General features: G+C 45.3%; 1 long non-coding RNA gene across 1 annotated transcript in view; it reads left to right on the top strand.

Annotated features, from left to right (window-relative positions):
• LOC146340602 (uncharacterized) overlaps positions 1-19,649 on the top strand; it is a 105,495-nt gene that overhangs the window by 55,442 nt on the left and 30,404 nt on the right. The window contains exons 3-4 of the long non-coding RNA XR_014784077.1: positions 8,007-8,128; positions 11,708-11,759. This is a non-coding gene — a long non-coding RNA (uncharacterized LOC146340602). The remainder of the gene's footprint in view (positions 1-8,006; positions 8,129-11,707; positions 11,760-19,649) is intronic.

Here is a 19,649-nt window from a genome sequence, read left to right as displayed (position 1 = left end):
CCCTGCTCACTCCAGAACTCTACCCTGCCCTCAGCAATGGGATTCCCACCTTAAGTATGATCCCCAAAGAGACAACAACCAATGGAAGGACTATATTCTAGCTGTTGCCAACTTTGAAAAACACAGGACTAAACTAACGAAGAGTGTGGCCTCCTAAAGACTGATGATGTCATTATGGCAGAAGCTTTCATGGATTGCAGTCCACTTCATCAGAGGCATAGAGTGTTATCCTGAGTTACAGATATATGTACAGTACACATGGCTGGGGTGGGGATGGAGAATTGTAAATGGTGAGGTCAGAGGGAAATGAAATAGAGACAATGATAATTCTCTTAGTATACAGTTTATTGCTTTTTAGCCAATCAGGCCGTCCGCACACAAAACAAATAGAATTCTCACATCAACCCAAAAGGGAGACCAAAGTACAAATTATTAATAAAATAACTAACAAGAGCAAGTTAAAAACATTTTAAAATCCTAAAACAATATCTGCCAGAATATTATTACCATGTTTACGGATTTAGTTTTTTTATAACAGTCAATGACTTTCGCCTCTCCAGGGCTTGACTGACAAACTTAGCAGTCCTATATGATGTATAATGATCTGTTCCAGCTAATAATAATCGAGTTATACTTGCACCAGAAGTATCCTCAAGTACAGCTAATAGGGGCTCAAGATATTGCTTCCTCAAATCGATATACAATGGGCATTCTGCTAAAAAGTATACCATGTCCTCTACCTTGGGGCAACCAGCTGGGCAATCTGCACTCATGCCATGATGGATCCTATAACGTGCCTTCACCTCCATCAATTGGAGTGAGTTCAGTCTACACCTAGTCATGAGCCATCTCAATTCATGTGAGGTGATGGAAATCAAATACGGGGGAGCCTTCCCCGGAGAGGTCATGATGCTTTTATAGATCTTGTTAGAGCGACTTTCAGCAGCAACAGCCACTGTTGTTTGAATATCAACATCCTGTAACCTCTTTGAAATCTCATCCCTAGCTCTATCATAGCCCCTCGCAAGCAAATATGATTGTGAAAAGCCCAACTCAGAGATAGATGTGGTTATCTTGTCTGCCCATGAGCCCCTTCCCATAGCTTCATATGCTAATAAGACCAAGGGGGAGGCCAGTTGGAACACTATCTTTAACCAGAAGAAAGTGGCAGCTTTTTGGACAAGCATTCCCACTGAGTGACAAGCTGTTTCTAGTCGGACAATGGCCTTCGAAGTGGATCTGGGAACCCCGAGTACTCTGGATAGACATTTATGCTGCACTGACTCCAATGAAGCAATGTTAGCATGGGTCCAGGCAGGTGCCCCATATAATATTTGGGGAAGTAATTTGCCCTTGTATAGCTCTATTAAAGGGGCCACCATCTTACCACCTGGTCCAGCAGCAAAACGAAGAATGGCATTACTAGTTACATTAGTTGTCAGGGCTATTGCATTCAAGTGCTCCGACCAAGATCCTGAACTTTGAAATGTCACTCCTAGGTATTTATATTTGTTGACCTGATCAAGCAGATGGTTATCCAGCTGCCATCGGTATTTTTTCCTCCTTTTGCCAAAGACTAAGATTTTAGTTTTTTCGTAGTTGACCTGAAGGGCTTCTCTCACACAATATGAGCTTAGGGCTCTTAAAAGCCTACACATCCCCACCTGGGTGTATGACAGGAGAACAGCATCATCTGCATATAATAACACTGAAATATTCCTGTCTTTTAAAAGAGGTGGGAAGATAATTCTCTTATTTACATTGGCCATTCCCAAAAACAGTTGGTGGTATTGATAAGTGAATGAATACATTCATTCGCTTATACATTTTTTTTTTTTAAAAAGCAAGCAAACAAACAAAGAAACCTTAATCTCGATTCAAGCCACAGGTGATAGAATTGAATATTTTAGGGCACAATCCTATGGGGATAGTCGGCCGCCTCTGAACTCAGAGGCAACTGACTATCCAATGCAGAGTGGATGGAGTGCGGAGGGGATCTTCTCCTTTGTGCTCCAGCTGTCCCGCATTTGTGGCTAGATGGCCAATTTCAGCTGTCTAGCAGGGGCTCCTCGGGGTGTGGGGAGGCCAGAAGGCTCATAGAAAGCATTGAAATGGCACTTCCACCCTCCCCTCCCTGCCCCCAGGAACACCTCCTTTCCCCCATGCCATACTGCTCTTATGAACATGGAGCTGGGGACGAATTGCACTGCCTACGAGGTGGGGGGGGCAGGGAGGAGACTGGCTGTCTATGGCTGTCTAGCTGCTGTCTATTGGCCATAGGACTGAACCCTGAATGAACAGCAATTCAGCCAGTCTTGCGTTGAAGTCCATTTGTTAAAGAATGGCCACTGGAGGTCAGTTACGGAGTGTGCTGGGAGGATAAAATGTTCCCCCATGGGTTTTTCAGTAGTGCCATTTCCTAATGTCATTTATTCTTTTGTGTATAGACTGGCCTGTTTGTCCGATGTTGAATGAAGAAGGGCCTTGCTGGCACATGATGGCATATATCACACTAGAAGATGAGAGGGTGAATGAACTCTTGATGTTGTGGATGACATTATTAGGTTCTCTTTCCAAAGGGGCAGCCGTGTTAGTCTGTTGCCGCAAAATCCAGGAAGAGTCTTATGGTGCCTTAAAGACTAACACATTTATTCTGGCATAAGCTTTCATGGAGACTGTCCACTGATGAAAGGGACACTGTCCATGAATACTTATGCCAGAATAAATTTGTTAGTTTTTAAGGTGCCACAAGACTGTTTGTTATTATGAGATCATGTTATTGAAAGATGTGTGTGTATGTGTGTGTGTGTTGGGGTGGGGTGGGCGGGTTCCATAGTTAGAATCATAGAATGATAGAATAGTAGGTTTGGAAGGGGCCTACAAGGCCATCGAGTCCAACCCCCTGCTGAGTGCAGGAATCCAAACCAGAGCATCCCTGACAGATAGCTGTCCAGCCTTATCTTGAATGCTTTCAATGTGGGAGAGCCCACCACCTCCCTAGGTCATTGGTTCCATTGTTGTATTATTCTGACAGTCAGGAATTTTTTCCTGATGTTCAGCCGGAATCTGGCTTCCTGTAACTTGAGCCCATGATTCCATGTCCTGCACTCTGGGATGATCGAGAAGAGATCCCAGCCTTCCTCTCTGTGACATCCTTTCAAGTACTTGAAGAGTGCTATCTTATCTCCCTTCAGTGTTCTCTTCTCAAAGCTAAACATGCCCAGTTCTTTCAGTCTCTCCTCACAGAGCTTTGTTTCCAGTCCCCTGATCATCTTTGTTGCCCTCCTGTGAACCCTTTCCAGTTTGTCTGCATCCTTCTTAAAGTATGGTGCCCAGAACTGGACACAGTACTCCAGATGAGGCCTAACCAGTGCTGAGTAGAGGGGAACTAGTACTTCACATGATTTGGAAGCTATGCTTCTATTAACGCAACCCAAAATAGCATTTGCCTTTTTTTGCAGCCACATCACATTGTTGGCTCATATTCAGCTTATGATCTACAACAATTCCAAGATCCTTCTCACTTGTAGTACTGTTGTTAAGACAGTCTCATAATGTGGGAAGGGGTCTCTTCATTCATGTTGTTCAACTAGCTGCAATTGACCATGGCTTCCACAAAACCACTTAAGACTCCTTTCTTCTCTGGCACAGTGATCTGAGAGCGTCGGCAAGGTTAATTAATCTGAGTGGAGACTAAAGCCTTAAAGGATTGGGAGATACATGCTGAAAGATGACAGCTGGCAAAAATCATTAGGAGCATCTTTCGACAATCTATATCCCTTTATCGATCCAGCTATAGATCATGTTCTCTCCCCTCCTGGACCCTGCTCTCCCCCTCCCCCTGCAAGATCTTTTGGGTCGATATGGCAAGTGCATTGAGACTGTAGCAACACATTTAAAACCTTATAAAAGGTTATTTAGTTGCTAACAGTGCAGCAGTTTCTGCAAAGCCTGCCAAAAGGTTACAGCTTTTGGGGCATCATAAATTACAGACGACAGGGAGGGGGAAAAAAGTAAGTGCGGTTTTCTTTATTGTCTCCATGATGGATAGGCTCCTGAACAAGACACAAAATACATCATATCACCTTTAATGGGGCCACATTTCTGTAGCCATAACTCACCATTTTAAAATAGAAAATGGTGAAATATGGCATTGTATATTCCGCTCCTGACATATTTATGAGTCCTTCCCTTCTTATAAATACAGTGATTGCTATTTCAAAGTGCCATGTCAGGTATGAGCAGAGCGCAAACAGCTGGTGCGGTTGAAAAATTATAGCTAGACTTGGACGTTTTCAAAAACGCTCTCTCCCAGCAGTAAATTTACAATGTTTGCACTAACTGTTATTAAAACCAAATCCATATCTTGGCAACAGGAACCCATTGCTTCATAACAGCTGGAGTGACAATTTTGCAGGACAGCTGGCCTGGGCTGTAAAGCCAGGGCTCTCATGAACATAAAAACCCAGGGAAAAAAGAGGGTAGGGTCATCTGTGGTGTCCCCACCAGGTTATTTTGTGGGCACTGCGTGCCTCAATGGTGATAACCCTCTCAGTTTCTTCCCTTGCAATACTTAATGTGGGGGCGGGGGAGCTGAGTCTTTCTCTGAAGGATTTTTGCACCAGCTAACTTCAACCTCCAAGCCAGCCCAGAATCTCAAGTCATTGGGAACACTGACTACAAAAAGAGGTCATCCCGTGAAGTTGATTGGTGGGCAGACCCAGGACAGAGAAAAGAAAGTAATTCTTCACACAGCCCATAGTTACACTATGGAATTCACTACCACAGAATGTAGTGATGGCCACCAATTTGGATGGCTTTAAAAGAGGGTTGGACAAATTCCTGGAGGGAAAGCCTACCCATGGCTACAATAGTCTTGATGGCTATGTGCTACCTCCAGTACCAGAGGCAGGGAGCCTATGTACTCCTGTTGCTGGGGAACATGGGTGGGAGGGTGCTGTTGTGCTCATCCCCTGCTTGTGGGTTACTGGTCAACAGCTGGATGGCCACTGTGTTTACAGAATGCTGGACTAGATGGACCCTTGGTCTGATCCAGCATGGCTCTTATGCTCTTATGTTCTTATAACTCCCTCTTGTTTGTGGGTGGTGCTGTTTGGGCTACATAACAAGGGGAAATGGAGAATGGAGTTCACTAGTAGTGTATATGATGATGCTCAACCAGCTGCATTTTGAACCACTTGCAGCTCCTGGACAGTCTCCAAGGTTACCCCCCGCCACATACACATAGAAACAGAACATATTGCAGAAGCCAGTCTGAGAAATGACCATTTATATATACAGAAAGGGGCAACTAAAATGATCAAGGGGCTGGAGCATCTCCCGTATGAGAGAAGGTTTCAACATCTGGGATTGTTTAGCTTAGAAAAAAGGCGAGTAAGGGGAGACATGAGAATGGTGTACAAAATTATGCATGGTGTGGAGAATGTGGATAGGGAGACATTTTTCTCCCTCTCTCAAAATACTAGAACCCAAAGGGGTCATCCCATGAAGCTGATTGGTGGGAGATTCAGGACAAAGCAAAGGAAGGACTTCTTCACACAGTGCATAGTTAAATTATGGAATTCAATCCCACAAGATGTAGTGATGGCCACCAGTTTGGATGGTCTTAAAAGGGGATTAGACAAATTCATCGAGAAGGCTTTCCATGACTACTAGTCCTGATGGCTATAGGCTACCTCCAGTATCAGAGGCAATATGCCTATATATACCAGTTGCTGGGGAACGTGGGTGGGAGGGTGCCGTTGCACTCATGTCCTGCTAGTGGGTTTCCTGTGGGCAGCTCATTGGTCACTGTGTGAACAGAATGCTGGACTAGATGGACCCTTGTTCTGATCCAGCATGGCTCTTCTTATGTTCTTATATTTGCAGCAAAGTCCTTGTCCACCAGGAAGGGATGCATGCCAAATGGCATATCTCATCCTTTAAACCTGGGTTGGGGAACGTCAGATGTTGTTGGACACCAACTTCCATCAGCCCCTGACAGCATGGCCAATGGTCAGCCATGATGGGAGCTGTAGTCTATCAATATATAGAGGGCCACAGGTTTGCAACTGCAGCTTTAAAGAGAACAAAATTCCATCCAGGGCAAGTAATTCCCTCTACCAGTCTTCCCCAACCTGGTGCCCCCCAGATGTTATTGACTTCAGCTCTCTTCAGTCCCAGACAGCATAGCTAATGGTCAGGAATTCTGGGAGTTGTGGTCCAAAATATCTGGAGGGCCCCAGGCAGGGGAAGGCTGCCAAGTGTCATAGATATTCCATGTCTAGTGCAGATTTTGTGAGCAATGGGGAGGAAAGAATTAGGAGAAACACATAACCTCAATGGCAGAGCACATTCATCTCTGCCACTGATTTGTCTCATGTGCCTAGGGAAGTTAGAGAAACCTGCTGTGGATTCAAATGAGGCTGGATTCTTTGGAATCCAGCCTCAGGAATCCATGGTGGATTGGCCCCACTTACCTCCTCTCCTGGAGGATTCCATGCGGGACAGCATGGCTGCCTCTGCGCCGATAGCCATTAAAAAAAAAGGCAATCGGCAGGATGTGCCCATAGACTTACACGCAAAATAAAGCTGTGAATCTTGTGTATAAGTCTATGTGTCCATAGGCTTATATGCAAGATTCATGACTCTATTTTGCTTATAAGTCTATGGGGACATCCTGCCGATCGCCATTTTTTTTTTTAAACGGTGATCAGCACAGAGGTGAAGGGCTCTGGTTGCAGGTAAGCGGTAGCCCTCAGCTCTGCAGAATCCTTGCAGAGCGGAGCCGCTCTGCGAGGATCCCAGGGGGGAGGAATGGACCACCTCCCCACCCCCATGGATTCCCCACCGGAACAAATGGTGGGGAATCCGTACATCCTTACATGTGCCTTTAAAGCCATCTAAGCCAGTGGCCATCACCACAGCTTGAGGCAGTGAATTTTGCAAGTTAACAATGTGTTATTTGAAGAAGAACTTTTTTTTTTGGTAGCTGTCTCAAATCAGCTGCCTATCAATTTCATTGGGGCACCCCAAGTTATAATATTTTGAAAGACAGAGAACAAAATCATATCTACACATTGCCTCCCCCCTCCAATACATCTAGAATTATTGGGTGGAATTCTACCAGGGTCATCAGCATGAGATCTGTGGCAGGACTTCTCTGCCTTTAAAGAGTGGCAGGAGAGCTAGGCAGTGTGGGAAAAGCTTCAGCTACTGAATCCTAGCTCCCAGGCCAGAAAGTATGTCATCAAACTTGGGTCTTGTTTTCTGATGCCATTGTGGTGGGCAGCCTGTGGTCCAAGGGCTGCACATGGTCCTTGGCCTAGTTGCATGTGGCCCCAATTTCATGTGGCTCACAGAAATAGGGTGGCACTAGGGATATCAGAGAAATCTGCAATGGATTCAAATGAGTTCAGATTTCTATGAACCTGACCTGCGGATTCTGGAGTGGACCAGCTTTCTTTAGAGTTGCATGGATTCCATAGATTTAGCATTTTTGTTCATTTGCAAACACACACTTGCACAAGTGCAGTCTAATGCAATTGTGCAGTAGCACTACTGTGCATTAACTAACTAATGCACACTTTTGCTAATGCGCATTTGCAAAACTACAAAATTCTTGTCCAAAAAGTCTGATCCTGTCAATGAATGGATGACAACATGAAAGATGCCTGACCATCTGCAAAACACAGATGGAATGGATTTTACAATATCTGTACGTTCCTAGACGGCACAGAGAGAGGTACAGAATCCTGCAATGTCGAAAAACCCATCCACTTTTGTGTTTGGCACCACCCACTTTTGGCTCACCTGTGGCATGTGTCTCTCGACAGATTCCCCCTCCCCCAATTTTTTAATTGTAAATTGTAACAGAAACAAAACAAAACAGAAAATATAACAAAACCAAAAAAATAAAAACAAACAAACAAAACAAAATAAAAAGAAAAATACAACAACATATTCTAAAATCCTCAGTTTCAAATATTACAATATTCTCTCAACAGATTATCCTGAGGAAATGCATTCCTCGACAGAAAAAAAGTGGTGTAGTGGTAAATGTGGAAATGCAGGTGCTCATCATGACAGCCCCCATAGCTACACTGCCAAAGACAGTCCAAAAATGCAGGTAAATGTGTCGATCCATTTCTTTCTGTGCATTCTCTCTCTCTCTCTCTCTCTCTCTCTCTCTCTCTCTCTCTCTTATAAAGTTAATGTGTGTGAATTACCCATTCAAGACCAAGCCACCCCAAAATACTTTGCATTACAAGAGGGATAGCTCACTACAATATGTTGTTGCTGGAGAAATTCATTCTCTCCCCCGCCAGCCCCAGCTGCTCGGAGGATTGTAGCTAAACTCAGAGGGAACAGAGATGCCTGAGGGGAGTGGCAGATGAAGTCATTGCCTCTGGTAATCAAAAGGTTGTGGGGCTTTGACCCTGTGAGCCCTGGATCCACTACAACACTCCTCCTGGCTAGTGGCAGAGACCAAAATGTGCTTCCCTTCAGCTTTGCAGGTTTCCATCTCCACATACCCATAGCAGAACACAAGCATTCTAAGGCAATGGGCCAGTTTGTAAGAACATAATAAGAAGAGTCCTGCTAGATCAGACTAAGGGCCCATCTAGTCCAGCATTCTGTTCACACAGCGGCCAACCAGCTGCCCATGGAAAATGCACAAGCAGGACATGAGGGCAACAGCACACCCCAACAAGCGACCACAGTTTAATTTTAGGTTCTGGGTGGTTCCTCACATAATCCATGACACTCAGGTTTGCACGACACAGACATATACCAGATGGATAGCTCACAACAATATATTGCTGCTGGGAAAATACATTTCCTCCTAGCTACTGTGAGATTGCAGCTAAGCTCAGGGGGAACAGTGTGTGTGTATATATATGTGGGTGGGGGGTGGGGGTGGGCAGATGAGATCATCCCTGCTAATCAAAAAGCCCCAGTGCTTCACGTCACCCCTGGTAAAAAGATCCCCCACCCCTGCCACAGACCTTACTGCCTTTTTATGATCTCCTTGCCTTTCCCTTCAGCACTGCAAATTCTGGTGGACCACACTCAAGGAAAGGCCAAGCATTAATTTATCTCTTGCTGTCTTCATTTCTGTTTACCCTTCAATTCCGAACGGCAGGTTAATGGCACATTATTACAAGTTTTCAAACTGTTGCCATTTCTACGGTGTTATTCCTATTCATGGGTGTAGAAGTGTTTTCCTCATAAATACCTCATGACGAAAATAACCCCACCAAGAGCCCTTTGGAACACAGGCAGCTCCTGAGTGTACCCAGAATGCGCTTTCCTCATTTACTCAGACAAAAGACCTCTAATTAGCTTTTTGTTCCACCCGATTACGAACGGGAGCTTTGACCTTTAGAAGTGATTAGTTTTTAAGTTAACTCATTTGTATGAGACCACTTTCTAAACTGTATACACAAGCTAAGGCCGGGGTTTCTGAGACTCCATGCTTAATAGACTCAGCAAGGCCCCAGTCCTGGCAGAAGAGGCAGTGTGTTCACTCGGTGTTGCGCACGAGAAGAGCCTAATGTCAGAAAGACAACTTGTGTGTGTGCATATGATTTTTGCAGGTTTTAACGCCGCAACCCTAGGTGCCCTTACCTGGGAAGAAGCCCCATTGAAAGCAATGTTACTTTCTTCTGAATAAGCATGCTTAATGTTGGACTGTAAGTGTCTTTGCATAAGGCTGGGGTAAACAGTGCCAGTTCCAGGATTTGGGGGGCAAGGGGGCAAGACACCCTTGATGGACCCCCTCCCTCAGTGAGTCTACCTTCTCACCACCTTTGTCACCAGCTGCTCTGCTCCTCATCCTCTTTTTCACTGTTTCTACCACTTCCTTGCTTGATAGGCAGAGAGCCAGTGAGCAAGAAGGCAATGGCATCTACTGCTCCTCCTCACCACCACCACTGTCTGGGCCAGAGCAAGAAGAAGCTGGTGAATAAGCAGGTTGCAATGTTGTAGAAGAAATGCACATCCAGGAGGCTGTTGTCTGTGAGCCCCTGCTGGGGTGTGGGCCCTTGGCAGGTGCCCAACCATGCCTACCTTTAACCCTGGCCCGGGAAGCAAAATAAAAATAACCAATAGTTAAATATGTTGAACCTTCTGAGTCTGCCTCTGGAGTTGAACAATGAATGGGTAGTAGTTATCTTCATCATGACCTGCCAATCACCTTTTTAGAGGCAATCAGAGATTTATAAAATGATGCATGGTTTGGAGAAAATGGACACAGAGAGGTATTGTTGGTTTTTAAAGAGCTGAGCCAAAATTTTGCAGAAGACAGTTTTCTGATTTATATATATATATATATATATGTGTGTGTGTGTGTGTGTGTGTGTGTGAAAAAAAGGGCACCCCTAGAAAAATAATGACACTTCGCAGAATTTTCTCGACAATCTTTTGTGGCAGCTGCCATTTTCTCCCTACAATGCCCTAGAATGGAGCTAGGTCTGGGGCACTGTAATTTAGCTGGCAAAATAGTGGCTAGGCTGCCAAGACAATTGCTGCTGCTGCCATTTGCAGTGGCAGTAAAGCAAAAGAAAAAGGAGGAGAAAAAGAAAGAAGCTGTGCTCCTGCCACTGCTAACGGTGAGCTCAACCCCCGAGAAACTGTTGGAGAATTTCTCCTCCCCTTGGAGATATTCAGTAAAATATTCCCCACAATTCCTTGGCTCACAAATAGGGCACAGAATTTCGAGAAGCTGTTTGGCAAAGCTCTACGTTTTTATTTTCTCCCTTTCTCATAATGGTAGAACTTGGAGACACTGAATGAAATGGAGCGGCTGCCGATTCAAGGCAGACCAAAGCAAGCACTTCTTTAAACAACGAAGATTGAATATACAGAATTTGCTGGCACAGGCAGTGGTGATCGCCACAAGTCTTTGACTGGCCACAGTGGGGAACAAGATGCTGGATGGGAAGGATTTTAGTCTAGATTCGGGATTGACAACCTCCAGTCAATGTTTTGGGCTTCAACTCCATAATCCCTGATCATTGCTCATGCTGGCAGGGGCTTAAGGGAGTTGTACTCCAAAACATCTAGAAGGTACATGGTTGCCTCTCCATCGTCTAGATCAGGGGTGGACATTGGAACATAAGAACATAGGAAGCTGCCTTTCGCTAAGTCAGACCATTGGCCCACCTAGCTCATTATTGTCGATACTGACTGGCAGCAGCTCTCCAGGGCTTCAGGCAGGATTCTTTCCTCACCCTACCTGGAGAAGCCGGGGATCGAACCTGGGACCTTCTGCGTGCAAAGCAGGTGCTCCATCTCACTGAGCTGTGGCCCCTCCCCTTTGGGGAAACCTCCAGATGTTTAGGCCAGAAACTCCCATCGTCCCTCACCCTTGACAGTGCTGGATAGGGCTGATGGGCGTTGTAGGCCAAAACATTTGGAGGTCTAGATGGACTACTTTCAGCTTTAGTTAGTGGTGGTGAGAAGGATCAGCAGCAGATGCCATTCCAAAACCTGGAGCCGGCCCTGTGGTTATCAGTCCAAAGAAATGTGAGTTGTACTGGCACAGCATTTATTCCATTATAGAAAAAGATATACGGTATGAGCACCTGTGTCTATGGAAACATAATGGCAGCAGCAGCTCCCTGCCCTCTTTCTAAGAGGAGAGCTGTCCTAACCATTCTGTTGATTCCTTAAGGTCAATGTAGCTTGTCTCTCTGTATTTTAGCAGAAGCCTCGTGGCACAGAAGAGAAGCCAAGGACGCAAGCAGAAGATAGAGGTAACCCCCCTTGCGGATACAAAAGAGAACAATAGGCATTTAGAAGTTCTTTGTGGTAGCTAAAGGCAGAAGCCTTTATCACTCATTTACATTCCTTTATCTAAGTCAAGCCCTTGAGAGGGGGCCTTTTTTATTACCTAGGATTATTAAACAACAATAACAAAAAAAAGAAAGAAAAAAAAAAGAAAGGAAGTTATTGATAATGAAATGTTACGAATTTTACATTCTGCTTTGAAACTCAAGAGTCATCATAATGGAGCACCGTTGAATGCTAAGTTGGCTTTTATCGGTGTATGCATGGTGCATTGTTCCTTAAACTTTTGTCTCTGCATGGTTTATCAGAGCCAGGGGTATTATGTCTATCTCAGATGATTATTCTCCAATCCTGTTAGTAGATTTCGTGTCTCTGTGGAAGAGAAAGGCTAGAAAAGAAATTACTGCATCAGGTAGCTCTTCTTCAAAAATTGGTCTCAGCTCAACAGTATTGTTGCTGGGGGGGATTTTTGTTGTTGTGGGGGGGGCTTGAAAAAGAGAGAAGTTTTCAATTTTGGGAAGTTCTGATTACCCCCCCCCACACACACACAGCTCTTCATTTCCATCCCAATATTCCCCATAAGACAAAGCCGTGACTTTGCCATGTCACAATGGGGCTGGGAGACATGAGCAGTAGGGATGGATGGACTCACTTGTGCCTGCTGAGCGCTGGCGCTCGCTGAGTCACCGCTGCTGTCTGGCCCTCCTCACTGGGGTGTAAAGGGCCCCTTTATGCCTCTAATGTTGCTGTCATGTTCCCTTCGCCCCCTCCTTCCTCATGCAAACACACAAGAAGAGAGGCTTCAGCCTCATGCCTTTAATTCACTATCAACAGGTTCATTACAGATGCAAATCCCCAAAGACTCTGAGGCTACAAAGGAATGACAACAGGGGATCCAAATGGGAGCTACAATGTTGCTAGCAGTTTGAAACAAGACCTGCTGGTTAGAATAACTTAGGGAGGGATGCCCCTCCCTTCCAGTGATGCTCCCCTACATCAACCTTCACACATCGCCAACCGGGTCGACCATCTGAGCTCTACCTCTAACTTTTCCCTCTTAGCTCTGTGCCGCAGTCTAGCATCCCTCAGGTCACACCCCGCACTCTCCTCCTCCTCCTCCTCCTCCTGGGTTCTCACGGAGGAGGGAAAGTGGGGGGGGGGGCTTCAGGCCCAGCCATCTGGGTGTTAGTATCCTGAGAAGCATACCTATCCATATCTGAACTCGCTCAGGAAGATGCCTCCCCCAGTTCTGGCTGTACCCCTTCTGAATCTGAACTGCTAACTAACTCAATACACTCAGTCCCAACAGTTGCGGAAATGGCCCTGTATGGCCGCCATTGTGTGCCACATTAAATATATGGAAATTACAGAGCCCTGATCTTCTGTAAAAATGCCTGCGTGCACGGAGGAGAAGGTGACTGACGAGCACTCCCAGACTGTGTGGCGCTTGGTGAGCACATCCACAAGTGTGCTCACCGAGCACACCGCCACAGTTTGGGGAGTGGCGTCTGGGGGAGCCAAATGGAGGGGAGTCCATTGGAAGCCATCCCGCTGTCGGGCACTCACAGCATCCCTGATGAGTAGCCAGTGCCAAAAATGAGCAGGTACAGGCAGGTTACAGAGTACCAGCATAAGGTTTATTGGTGGTACTCAGTGGAGACTGGTGGCTCCAATTTTGGTGGGGTTCTAAATCCATTCTGGGTTTTAGTCAGAAACAGCCAGAACTATAATGGAGATATCCAGGGTGCTGAACCCTAGCCCCCAAATAGGTTCAGCAGCTTGGAAAGCTCCTTTGGAGTTCTGGCTGGTTCTGACTGAAACTCAGGATGGATTCACAGCCCCACTGAAGTTGGAACCACCAGCCACCACTGGTTGTTCTGGAGTATTAAGCCAGCAGTGGGCAACTTGTGGTTCTCCACATGTTTTGGCCTTCATCTCTTATAATTTGTCACCATTGGCTATGCTGGTTAGGGCTGATGAGGCCAAAACATCTGGAAGGCCACACAAGTTGCATCAGAACTTTCAAAAAGTGTTTGGACTGTGTTTCTGTGACTATTCATGGGTCTATATGAACCTCACTGAGTGTTCAGATCTGCTTCAGAGGCCTTGCTCTTTGGCTTGCCAGTAGTGAAGATTAGATTGGCAGATACTGGCATCAGGGCCTTCTCCATGGTGGCTCCACAATTGTGGAATTCTCTTCCCAGGACGCTTTTACAAGCCACCACCCCTTTTATCAGCTTTTAGGGGGAAACTAGAGTATGGCATTGTGTAGCTGATTTTTGATAAACAAAAGCTGATGTGAATCCCCACCTCTTTCTGAGCTGGATCAGGACTGAGGCATGGGGGGGAGGCTTTAGGCCTTTGCCCCTGCTGTAGTCCCAGTTGTATCCCCCTCTTGTACCAGCTATTTGCAATGGGAGGATCTGTCTGCCCCACCCTCCAAGCCAAGTATTTGTCTAACAAATGCAACGTCAAACTACATGACAAATGTTACATCTAATTTGATCCTTAGAAAAGGCTCAAAGAACTATTTTATTCCACGAGGCCTTTCTTGGATTGATTGTAATGTGGCTGTCTTTCTCTCTCTTTTTATTGTCTGCTGTGCTTTTCACTGTTACATGTTTTATTGTAATTTTACTGTTGATTTCTCCTTATTTTGTATATCTGCTGCCTTGGGATAACTTGTTCTTAAAGCTGGGCTACACATCATTGAACTGAAATGAATGAATGGGAGGTTGGATATTTGGTGGAAGGGAACTAGGCAGTGCCAGCTCCAGAGTTTTGAGGGCCCTTGGGCAAGGCACCCTCAGTGGCCCTAGGGATGTTGGAGAAATCTGCAATGGAATCAAACGAGTTTGGGTTTCTATGAATCTGACCCATGGATTCCACAGTGGACTGGCTTTTCCCTAGTTGCATGGATTCCGTGGACTTGAGGACCATGTTTTGTTTTTGTTTTTTACTTTCCAGAATTTTACACAAATGTAGTCATAGAAAAATAAGTAAGCAAACAAATAAACAAACCAGCAGCCAAAAATGTGCATTTCCCACATAGGCTAAAGCATGAAAATGCACATGGGGGGATTTGCTCATTATCGCAAGGACGAATTTGCGCAAATTCAGGAAATCGGAAAAAATCCAATTCCACCAATGAGCAGACGATGGAAGGGAAGGCACCGGAAAATTCACGAAATGCAGTCGGAACAGATTTTACAAAATGTGTACATCCCTAAATGGCCCCTCCCTCAGTGGGTCCACCTTTTCACCACCGTTGTCACTAGCTGCTATTGCTCCTCATCCTCTTTCTAATCATTTGCTTGCTTGCTTGACAGGCAGAGACCCAGTGAGCAAGTAGGCACTGGCATCTACTCCTTCTCATCACCATCACTGTCTGAGTCAAAGTGAGAGGCTTTGGCAGGTTGCCATGGTGAGGAGGAGGTGGAGCAACTCCATGGGGCTCTTGTCAGTGGGCCCCTTGTCAGTAGATATGGTTGGGCACCTCAGCACATGCCCAACCATGCCTACCCTTGATGCCAGCTTTGCCAAACAGTGAAGGACTTTTTTCTTCTTCCTTTGGCAAAGTTCAATGGGTGTACATAGAAGATTTTTATCCCACCTTCCCCTTTTTGTAACAACCTTTGAGACAGCTTACAAAAACAATATAAGATAACAGTGATAAATAATTAATGATAAACTGGCTGGAAACACATTCAACAATGGGACTAAATAGCAGTACAGATACTGATAAAAACAGTTACGACCAGGTGAAATTATTAATTGCTCTTAAATGGTTTGATTTCATGCCATATTTGGCATCAACGTAGTCCCTTGGCCCAGTATTCTGTGGGCTGGGGATTTTTCAATTTTCTTTTGCCAGATTATGTGGCACTTACTGACTAAATGTGACACTGGGAGATCTGTGATCAGATTTCTTTCATGTAAAATAATAAAATAAAAGCAAATATGTGGCTAGTCTGAATTAGGTTAGGGCTGTAACACTGGGGAACAAGGAGGGTGTTTAAATCCTTTCCTCAATTTTCCCATTTTAAATCACCTCTAGCTGCTATTTGCTCTGCATGAATTCATATCTGACATCAGTTTGCCCTAAGCCACCCTAGGTGTGTTCTACAAAACGTGCTCTACAGGCAAGTCTAGAATGGTGAAACTTTGGTCTTTGATGCTGGCAGATTATAGCCAGGATGATCCTAGGCTTTGGTCTTGTATCCCAGGTGCTTATATCTGGATGTGAAGAATCTTGCTGCAGAGTAGTCAGTTGGGCTATCACCCATCTCTTTGATTCTTCAGACCAGATGGGACAAGTTGAGAAATGCTGTTGCATGGATCCTTGCGCATGGAGAAGGAGTCATGTGATTACTTCAGCATGCCTCCTCAAAGCTATCCCAAAGTAGTTCCAGTGGGAGTATGGCAAATGTGGGCTGAGTTGTGAGCTGCACATTTTATTTATCTTTTTTTACATTTTTAGTCTCTCTTTTCCTCCAAGGAACTCATGAGGGGTGTACAGGGCTATCTCTCCACACCCCCCCCCCCCGCCCATGTTATGCTTACAACCAACACCCTTTTGTGGTTGGTTAAGCTGAGCAATAGTGACTGGATTGTAGTTACCCAGTGAGCATCAAGGCTGTGCACAGATTTGAAATTGGATCTCCCCACTTCTAGTGTGACACTGACATTTTCTAAATGGGGCTTTTATTGTGTGCTCATTATTCCTGACTCATGGTTGTTTATGGATGCTTTAGACAGTGTTGCACCATCTGGTTTTGCTTCTGGTTTTTAAAAGCCATTTTGCGGGGGGGGGGGGGTTGAGTGGGGGAAATCCAGTATTCTTTTTGAAAATGAAAAAAAAGCTAGCCCCACTAGTGTAGTTGCGACATTCCGTTATAGCACAGCACCACCTAGAAGTTATGTAGCAGAAAGTGCAGAAAGGCAGGAAAGGAAAACAATCCATGTAGCGCTCTGATCTTAATTCTGCAATGAAACTAGGAGGGAAGACAGTGGATTAAACAGCCTCATCTAGAAGAGCTCACTTTGCCAGGGATAGGCAACCTGGTGATGAGCCACAACCAGCATGGCCCATGGTCCAGGATGAGTTGTGGTCCAAAACATCTGGAGGGCACTGAAATGCATTCCCCCAGTCAAAACACTACACTACACTGGCTGGCTGCACAGAGGTACAGACAATAAACATTTACTGTCCTGCATTTGTATAACCAAGTTCACATCTATGTAGGTTCTCTGGTGTCTTAAGACTCCTAAGAACATTTCATTTTGAATCAGACCAAGGGTCAATCTGGTCCAGCATTCTGTTCACACAGTGGCCAACCAGCTGCCTGCGGGAAACCCACAAACAGATATGAGTGCAACAGCACCCTCCTGCCCATGTTCTCCAGCAACAGGTGTACGTAAGCATACTGTCACTGATACTGGAGGTGGGATAGAGCCATCAGGACTACTAGCCTTCATAGCCTCCTCCAGGAATTTGTCTAATCCCCTTTTAAAGCCATCCAAAGTGGTGTCAAACTGCATCTTCTGGTAGCAAACTCCATAGCTTAACTATATGCTGTGTGAAGGAGTATTTCCTTGTATCTGTCCTGAATCTCCCACAGATCAGCTTCATGGGAGGACCCTGGGGTTCTAATATTATGAAAGAGGGAGAAAAATGTCTCCCTATCCACATTCTCCACACCATGCATGCTTTTGTACACCTCTCTCATGTCTCCCCTTACTCACCTTTTTTCTAAGCTTAATTATCCCAGATGTTGTAACCTTCTCTCATAGGGGAGTTTCTCCAGCCCCTTGATCATTTTAGTTGCCCCTTTCTTCATGTCTGCATGGTCATTTATCAGACTGCAATATGTTCTGTTTCTGTGTGTGTGTGTGTGTGTGTGTGTGTGTGACCTTGGAGACTGTCCGGGAGCTGCAAGTGGTTCAAAATGCAGCTGGTTGAGCATCATCATATACGCTACTAGTGAATTCCATTCTCCATATCCAACAATCCCAGACAGTGTAACCTTTCCTCACAGGGCAGTTACTCCAGCCCCTTGAACATTTTGGTTGCCCTTTGCTGCATCTTTTCCAACTCTGCAATATCCTTTTTTAGGTGCTTTAATGTAATCCATTTGCCAAACTTCAGCTGTTATTCCTGGCACTAGGATGACCGAATCATTCCTTTACATGGCCACATTATGTATACATGGGTTCCCAGGCAATAACGTATGTTCATGTCCACCCTCATGCACACAGGCAGGAGTTTACAAGCCTGGCTTTATGAGCTCAAAGCCCCCAAGCGGGGTTGCCCAAGGGTATCTTTCCTGCACGCATGCCGAGCCCTTTGAGCCGACTGCTCTGTTTTATAACGTTGCTGTTTCCTGGCCTCACTTTATTACATCTGTTCTTTGGGGTATGGTGTTATAAATTAGGTATGTGATGATGTGTAATCACTAACTGGAAAGCCAATACATTTTCACTGCCACAGCAGTGAGGCAAATAAAAGGGGAGAATGAGAAACTGCTGCGGCTTTGACAGAGGGGTATATTTGGAAAACCTGATCGCAAATTGAAAACAATGTTACCCTAATGTAGGCAGTTTCATCAAGCCGTCTGTGACTGACGCTTCCTTTTGGGCAGGAAAAGGCCCTGCACTTTAGAGGGCGATTTCCTTTATTTTATATTCTTTTGGTTCCCCCGTTGAAAAATTTATACTTCCTATCGCTTCTCCCTCAGAGCTCAAGTTACTTCTGTTGCTTCTCCCGTCCTTTGAAGGAGACTGGGGAGGGGTGTTCCCCGCTTTTCAACTGAAATCGCAAACACTTGGAGATTCCAAGTCATTACCCAAGTCATTATTTTTGACTCCTCAGCAGAAATGGTAACAGGATAGTGCAGGCTCAGCGTCCGAAGCCTGGTGGCATCAAGGAAGAAAAAACAAAAAGCAAAAACAAGGAAGAATCAAGCAAGAATCAGTCAGAAGGAACTACTTGTCTGGATTTTATCTAGTTTAGACAAGTGAGCTGACTTGTCTCAATCTAGTTCAAGTACAATGATTTGGGTCCAAACCAGCAATGTAGAGTTAGCTGGGAACCTGTGGCTTGCGACCCTATGATTGCTCCAAATTGACTGTGCCCGACAATTCCCAGCTTTCGTTTTTATATGACATTACTACTTCTGGGACATCCTAGGGAAGTTGTGGGAGAAGGTCCTTTGCAGCAGTTTGCTGCTGGCATCTACAAAATATCAGGAGCAAAGCAGGCCTTTGAGATTTAAAGAGGTATCTCTCTTTATAAAATGCCATACAGTGCACTGCAGAGACATATTTATGTGGCTTTAGGGTAGGGCTGGGCAAACCAGCGCCCTTGAGATGTTTTGGACTACAAATCCCATCAGGCACAGCCAGTGGCCAGGGATGATGGGAGTTGTAGTCCAACCCACCTGGAATGCGCTGGGTTGCCTACACCTGGTACAGGGAAGCTCTCCTCAACTTGGCACCCTCCAGATGTGTCGTGCTGCAGCTCCTGTAATTTCCAGTTAGCATTTTTCCTAAGCCTCAACACCCTCCCCCACCTGCAATTTGGAGATCATAATACCAACCCACCTCTTACATTTTAATAGAATTTTCGTAAAGCACGTTGAGCACACAGAATGTGAGCTTTGCAAATGCGATGCTGTCTTTTCCTCTGGGACGAGTGCCGTGGAAGTTTGTGCACTGCAAACCAAAGACCATGGAAGGAAGACTTTCCTTTCCACCCAATAATCCATATATCATCGGAGAGAAGCTGACAGACATTATGCCATTCCTGAAAACCAGGAACTTGAAGCGATTTTAGCTGAACTTTTGCAACGACGAAA

The sequence above is a fragment of the Heloderma suspectum genome, chromosome 6 (assembly GCF_057233095.1).
Source record: "Heloderma suspectum isolate Gila_16-S chromosome 6, 16-S_ref, whole genome shotgun sequence".
Lineage (NCBI taxonomy): Eukaryota > Metazoa > Chordata > Lepidosauria > Squamata > Helodermatidae > Heloderma > Heloderma suspectum.
This window is presented reverse-complemented; position numbering and strand designations above follow the sequence as displayed.